Source organism: Dipteris shenzhenensis, chromosome 8 (genome assembly GCF_047967505.1).
Source record: "Dipteris shenzhenensis isolate YYH24624 ecotype China chromosome 8, Dip_SZ_1.0, whole genome shotgun sequence".
NCBI lineage: Eukaryota > Viridiplantae > Streptophyta > Polypodiopsida > Gleicheniales > Dipteridaceae > Dipteris > Dipteris shenzhenensis.
This window is the reverse complement of record NC_141603.1, coordinates 9,214,188-9,220,701: the sequence shown is the minus strand read 5'-3', so window position 1 is coordinate 9,220,701 and position 6,514 is coordinate 9,214,188.

Here is a 6,514-nt window from a genome sequence, read left to right as displayed (position 1 = left end):
GCACCTTTCTCACATACACAATGTTGAGATATCGAGCTCCACTCATGATATGCCAGGGTGACCGTTGTGCATTTATTTCACCAACTTGTTAGCTGCAAATGCGGTTGGTACACTACCCATGAATAATAGTTGGATGACAGCTTTCTTTATGCACTCTAGTTAGTGGCTCAGTTAGTATGCCACCTAGGTTAGCTGAGTTTGGTTTGAGACCCACATATAGGGTTCACCTATTCCTTTTGTACTTAGAGAGTTCTTTTGGCTTTCACAACTAAGAAGAGAAAAACTATTTTCAGCCTCCACCTTTGTGTGTATTCCCCCATTGTGTATGTGAGAAAGTTGCAAGTGAGACTCCTTACTTCTCTCCCAGTCTCTTCACATGGTATCAGAGCTCGATTCATGGTAAGGAGCTCAAGAAAGCAAACCAAGTTCGCGGTGTCTTGGTAAGAGGATCAGTGTTGCTTTCCTTTTTCGAGTTTGGGAGGAAAATCTCTCCAAGTAGTATAGCCAGAAAGTGCAAGAGAGCACTGTCTCAGATTGGGACACCGTTCGTGGTGCGGCAAGAGGGCAGTATATGCTGCGGGAGATGGCAAAGCCCGTGGTGACATTATTTTTTTGATTCGAGGCCATTTTGAGGCCCATTTTGGGTATCTTGTCACTATTGGCTTTCAGATTTCCAAGTCAGATTTCTCACTTTATGTGAGAAAAACAGAGAAAGGCATTATGCTGCTTGTCATTTATGTTGATGATTTGATCATCACAAGTGATAGTGATGAAGATGTTATCCCAGAGAGAATAGGCTACACACAACCATGTCTCCTCTAACTTTTCTAGGTCGACTAGCCATTCTGCTAGTGCATTTTCTGTGAGTCTTTCTTTCATGGCAAGGTGGAGGTGAGGCACTACATACTCCATCGGCATTACTGCCTCCACCTGAAAGACTAACTTGAAGGGGGTACAATGTGTGGCCACTTGGTAGGAGGTTCTATAGGCCCATAACGCTGCTAGAGCTTATGCTCCCAGTTGGTATGACCAGCTTCTACCGTACATGTGATGATCTTACAACATGTTTATTTGCTCTAAAGTAATATGGCGTTGACTTCCTATGAATGATCATAAACTCACTCGTTAGGATTGCTATCATTTGGTTGAGGAAGAGAGTTCCTCGATTGCTGACTAACTCCAATGGACATTTGAACTGCATAATGACTTGTTCATATAAGAATTTGGCGGTGGATCTCGCATCAGCCTTCACCTCTGGCTGTTCCTTCTACCCACTTGGTGAAGTAGTTGGTGGCCAAGATGATGTATCAGCAGGCCCCGGTCCCCTTAGTTGCTGGGCTTATTGGACCAATGAAATCAATGCCCCATTTTTCAAAGGGTTGGTTAGCCAGGATTTCGGTCAGTGGCATCATGTTTGCCTTGTGTGGATACGCTGGCAAAGGTCGCATCATTTGATGAATTTAGCCACATCTTCGAAGAGTGTTGGCCACCAGAGACTAGCTTGTAGCACTTTACGTGCTGTGACATCAGTGACAAAATGACCTCCTATGATTCCTGAGTGGTCCTCTTCAAGCTCGTTGGGTGTGAGGTCATTGGTGACAAATATGGGTTGTGGGTTCTGCCCTTCTGAGGCTAGGTTTACCTCTTTAATCGAGGCCAGGGCCCATCATATCCTTGAGAACAAACATCCTCTCGAGATATTTTGGCTTGTTGGTATAAGATCTTATGATCCTGAATAGTATAGGCCTTGTACTAGGCTGGTACCTACCGTAGGTCCTTCTTATCCTTAATTTCCTCTTCTTTTTTTGTTGGAGCAGTGGTCTTTTTGGACTTAGCCTTGCCTTTGGATACAGGGGATTTGGGACCTAAAGGGGGCTCTTCCGATGTACTTATAGAGCCAATAGGGGTGGTTACCCTACTTACCCTGTTTCCCTAGTTGGAGGAGAACTCGTGGTGAGTAGTCGTGGCACCTATGTAGGATAGCCAGTGAAGATCTAATTTTACCCTCATGGTTCCCTTGCTTACCTCTCGGGGTTTGAGCATGTTAAACATTCTTAGGGGAACCACTAGGGTTAGACCCTTGAGCTCTGGGTTGGTGATATGAAACCCTACTCTTTCTAGGACATCTATATTGGCTAAGATGTGCATCCAGTTCTACGAGAATTCTGGCTCGGGGAGCGGTGCATACCAAAAGTCATCAGACTCCCTCTCATCCTCTTCCTTGTCACAGGGTTGGCATAGCTATATGGAGGTGGTTCAAGCGGTGGTGTCAGACTCTGCGGCGGCAAAGAGGTGTCTTGACAATGGTTGGGCCTTGTAGGTGTGTAGGTCCACTTTCATGGTTTGATCCTCATGCCGCAAGTAGATGTTATCATTACGCCAGTCATGCACGAGTCCGGACATTTGCAAGAAGGGCTTGCCTAGGATAGCTTCATATCCTAGCTGCCAAGTGAAGTCCATGACCACAAACCTGATGGGGTACGTGAATCCAAATATCTTAATGTTTATGCTAGTTAGCACTCCCAGGGGTTCGACAGCTCCCCCATCGGCTAACTTTACTACCAGATGGGTCTGATCGAGTGTGATTTTTCCCCATTTCCCCTAGCATTCTTGGTGCAGACACTCACTCCTACTCCCCCATCTAGGATGGTTTCACCTTCTGGTTTTGATAAAATATGGGGATAGAGGCATTCGTGTCATCACCCTTGAAACACTAGCCTAGCTTGTTGATGGGAACCTTAAGTAAGTTCTGCCCCTTTTCTAGCAAAGATTAGTTGGGCTTAGGGTGTGGGCTTAGGGCTGGCAAGGGTTGGAGGTAAGAATGGTATGTTCATCCAATTGGATAGATCATGCCATAGGATGGGATTTCCTCTTAACAGGGAAGCGATTGGCATTTTCACATCTGTCGATACCGACAGCCAACCTGGCACTATCGTAGGGCTCTGGTGAAGCTTCTTCCTCCATGGACAACATGTCCTCAAAGCCATACAGATTTCCTTAGTCCTGGAGGTTATGCAACACTAGGTCTTCCTGGAACATCTTATGCATCAGATCCAGAGCTTTTGACTACTCCAAGCTGAGGTGTTCCTCTTCCTCCACACTTTCTGGCACCTGAGCGATCAAGTGGGCTGGATGAATAGTATCTAACCCCCTACTAGCCTTTAGTCGATGCTCGAACTTATCTTGGCAATCCCGTACCAAGTTCTGGGCATCCTTTATGTATTGGTTTTTGAGATAGGTCTCCTTATAGGTGGGTGAGCGTGCCATGCCTTAGGCCTGCATTGGTTTGTTCACCTCTAGAATCAAGGGTACCTCAGGGTCACCCTGGGTGGAAGATTGTTCAGAAGCAGAGGAGGTGGCAAGAGTAGTTGTCTCCTCATCAGGACCATCCGCACCTGGTCAGAGTCATCACCTACTCGAATGGCCTTCTTGGATTGGGTTAGCGGATGTGGGGGAATCTTGGGTCCGGGCAACAAGGATCCATTACCCTTCCTTTTGAGCTTCCTCATTGCCTTGCCTAATGCCTTGGCTTGCATCCTTGTAATGACTTGTAGTGGCACTGCATCCACATGGCCCTGTTCAATGCTAAGCAGATTGAGGCTAGTGCTCTTTGGAGGAATGATTGGGCTAGTCGGTCTCCTTGTGGGATGGTCCTAGAATAGATGCTTCGTTCCGCATCCCACACACAAAGGGGTGGGGTTTGTCATGGTTGGGGCGATGGGGGTACGATCCTTATATGGATAGTCCTTCAAGAAGTGTGGGCCTTGGCATTTAAAACAAGACATGGGAGGGTTTGAAGTACCTTAGTAGGGGCATTCACTTAATCTATGAGGACCCTGGCAAGTGTAACATTGGAGCGGGGGTCTCCGAGCAATTGAGTTTAGATCTCTTGCCCTTGCATTTATAGGGATAGTCTAGAATATGGAGAGCAGTTGATCCTCAGGTGGGAGGTAGTGGATCAGGGTACCATTCCCCTCCTCGTAGGGGTAGTAATCATGAGGTCTGTGATCAAGATCCATTTCCTCCGAGTCATTGGGTAGTTCTTCAACCAACACTTGATTGATTGGGGCTATATGAGGTAGTGGAGGCTATAGACCCAATATGGGTGGTGGTACTAGAGTTGGCTGAGTCCTGTACTAGCTAGAGCTAGCCACGAGACCACCTTGAGAAATCTGGGGGTTGGGTGGGGCCATTAGGGCTAATGGGGGTCTCATTTGATACATGGGTTGGGGAAGGGTCCTCGAAAATCGACATTGGGAGGTATCATGATTTCCCCACCTATGGCAGTGTGCGTAGTAGAGTGCCGGCCTTGCCCTTAGGTGTGGCCACTCATTGGAGGGGTGGTTGCCATTGCATACCTCGCACCAGACATTGTCTCTCCGTGGAGACAAGTGAGGGTTGCTTGGCACCTCCTTGGAGGTTCCTATCCTCCATTGATGACCTAGCTAATCCAACAAATTGGAGGCCAGCTCACTCATATCCAAGCCTTTAGGTTCGTTAGCCTCCTTCTTGATTGACTCTACACTCAAGGACCTAACTGAGGGAACTATTTTGGAGGGGGCCGAGAGGCCTTGTCCAAATTCACTTTGTCCATCATGTTGTCACATATACGGATGGCCACCTTGCTGCATAAATCAAAGGAAGTAGGATTCATCACCATGAGGTGGTCGTGTAGCTTTGGGTCTGCCAATCCGATAAGGAAGCGAGGCAACAGTCATTCATCGCTCATCCGCTCATATGGCTCACGGTGGGCATTGAGGTGCTTGATCCTAGCAATGTAATCCCTTAGGGATTCCTTGTCATTCTAATTTACCCCATACAATTGGTTGATCGGGCTCCATTTATGGCCATTGGGGGCAAAACCCACAATAAAGTCCTTTCTCAATGTTTCCCAATTGATCTTTTCTTTTGGGGTGAGAGCCCTATACCATTGGCCTGCCTTGCCATCTAGGTTGATGCCAAACACATTGGCCATCTCTAGGTCTCCAGATGAACCAAAGGCTTCACAAATCTATTCAAATTGTTCCACGTGGGAGATCGGGTCTCCTTCTCCTAGAAACTTGGTCATTAGCTTGGAGATGGCTATGGGATGGCTTCTCGAGGGATTCGCCATCCCTACAGGAAACGCTGGGGCGGGTGGACGTGGTGTTGCCCCCCTTCCTAGGGCGTTCACCAAAATACACATTGCCTCATCACTCAACACCATTTGAGTGGCTAGCAAGGGTGGTGTTGCTATGGCCCTGACCGAATGGCCATGACCGGACGTAGCCTTAGGCCTGGCCTAGGCAGTGGTCCCCACGTAGTTGCTGGTACCAACATTGGAACGGAGGTACCAAGGCCTTCATTCATTGGTGCAATTGGTATAGATGGGAAGGGACGAACCCCTAGAGGTGATGGGTCCTGGGGCATGGTAACCTTGGTTCCATGAAGTGGGTAGTAGGGTAGAAACTATGGTGCCCCATAGTTGATGAAGGCTGGTGGTGTCAGGGCTATTAGAGGTTCATAAGGCACTCGACCTTGGAAGTTCCTAGTATCCCCTTGGCTTGGGTCTTGCCTTTGGAATTCCCTCATCCATGGATCTTCATCATCCATGTTCTCCCACTGGGGAGGTCTAGCATAGGCGGAGGGTCTTGGATCAGCGAAAGTGGTTTTCGTCCCGGTCTGTGGTTTGGGAGCTAGCTGTTGTTGGCCTTCCCTCCCTACGGACATACTGACAAAGGGGTTCTCCATGTTTGCCGACTCTATTCAGCCTAAGCAGCTGAACATGTTGGAGAATGTACCTCTAAGCCTAGATGCAACCAAAGGTGTAGGAGAGTTGGGAGAGGCTACACTTGTGAATGGAGCTTTCGATGCCCTTGGACCCGAGGGGTCTTACATTACTTCTTCCAGGCTCTTTGTTTCATCAGAACTAGATAGAGTTTTCGGTCGGGGACCTACTAATGAGTGGAGGCTCGGGATCCGAGCTTCCAGATTCAAGAGCTAGGACAAAGGGTGGGCTGAGCATAGCTCGAAGCGCTTTCTTTCGACATGGGATCCTTTGGCAAAATCCTTTTGGACCTCAAGTGCATGTGGGATGCCTCTGGCTGGGCACACTCAGGCTCAACTGGAATTCTAGAATTTTCTTTTAATTCTTTGGCTACCCCAAAGGTATCGCATCGGTCGGCAGGATAGCTCTATAGTGACGGTCAGTGGGATCTGGTATCACACCAGGCGGTGGGATATGGGTTTAGCGATGGGTGGTGATGTAAGCATGTAGCAACGACAGCGGAGTAAGAATAACAGCGGGTAGTGGGGTAGAGGTATCACAATGATCGGCGGGATAAATATTGCCATGTGGTCAGTGAGAACAGCCACAGGCTCAGGGGGTCACTCATCATATGTAACCCTATCACGTGAGTTCAATAAAAGGATATTTTTTATTTCTAAAATTTACATAAATAAATATACATAAGGGACTATTTAAAATAGTTTTGGGAAAAATTTACAGATTTGTATAGAAAAGGGGTACATTTTA